Source organism: Acanthisitta chloris, unplaced genomic scaffold, assembly GCF_000695815.1.
Source record: "Acanthisitta chloris isolate BGI_N310 unplaced genomic scaffold, ASM69581v1 scaffold19828, whole genome shotgun sequence".
In the NCBI taxonomy this organism is placed as follows: domain Eukaryota; kingdom Metazoa; phylum Chordata; class Aves; order Passeriformes; family Acanthisittidae; genus Acanthisitta; species Acanthisitta chloris.
The window spans coordinates 61255-62383 of NW_008688921.1; positions in this window are offsets into that span (position 1 = coordinate 61255).

Here is a 1129-nt window from a genome sequence, read left to right on the forward strand (position 1 = left end):
CACCCACCTTTCTGCTCACAGCTCAGTGCTGTTCAGCCACAGCTTGGGCCCAGAGTTGACATTTTGGGCTTTATTGCAGATTGTAAGTTGCTGTGGTGAAATGACCTTCTGAGCACCCTGAAAAGTTCAGAGAATTCTTACAACTGCTTACAAAACTGGTCATCTGACTTGTGTCCAGCTGATGGCAGGTTGGTTTGACAGCACATCATCACCCAAAAAACAGAAAAACTGTTTTCTTATCCCTGTTGCATGGAGTATTTACTCTGTCCTGGTGTTCAATAGCAATTGTACTGCCACTCTGATGGTGCCAGGGATGATCCTGGTGCCATCCTTCCCTCTGGAAATGTCCTATCTTATTTTCTCTACTCACATGTGGAAATCTACAGATCCCTGAGCAAGGGAAGGACAAGTACCTCATGTCTGGTGCTCCAAGTTTGCAGCACTGCAGCAGAGGTCTGGTCCTGTGCTCCTCAAACCTCTGAGCTCTGGCTGGGCACAAGGACCCTGGCTGTAGCATCCTTCCTTCCTTCCTTCCCAGGGGGAATGAGACACAGGCACATCTGCAAAGGGCAGAAGAGGTTTTTTTGCTACTAAGCACCCACACAGTGTTTATTTGCAAGTGAGTCAACCAGACTCTAATGGGTTTGTGGATGCTGCACAATTCACCTCTCTCTTATCTCAGGGATTTTCATTACCTTTCGGGCAATTTTGACAAGAATTCAATTTTCCCCACCCACACACACAGCCTGCTGTTCTTTCATTGAACACATCAATTAGCATCCAAAAAAGTCCTCAGCACCTTTTCCCTCCTGGATTCAGCCTTTACTGCCATTTCCCCATGCAGTTCCCCACCCCACCCCACTGCCAGGTCTGGCCTGAAAGACTGGAACTCTTCACACCTGATCCATGTGATTCTCATTCCTGCAGACATCTCTCAGCCATCCCAGGAGTGGAATCCAAATGCTCCAAGCAAGCAGGGACAGAGCCATGTGTGGCATCCACATCACTGCAACAGGATCTGCCAGGAGCACCTGTAGAACAAGTATAAAGTTTTATTTCATTCTCATATCTACCACATCCAGAGAAGTATCCAGAGGTATTCCAGCTGCCTTTACAAACCAAAGAGCTT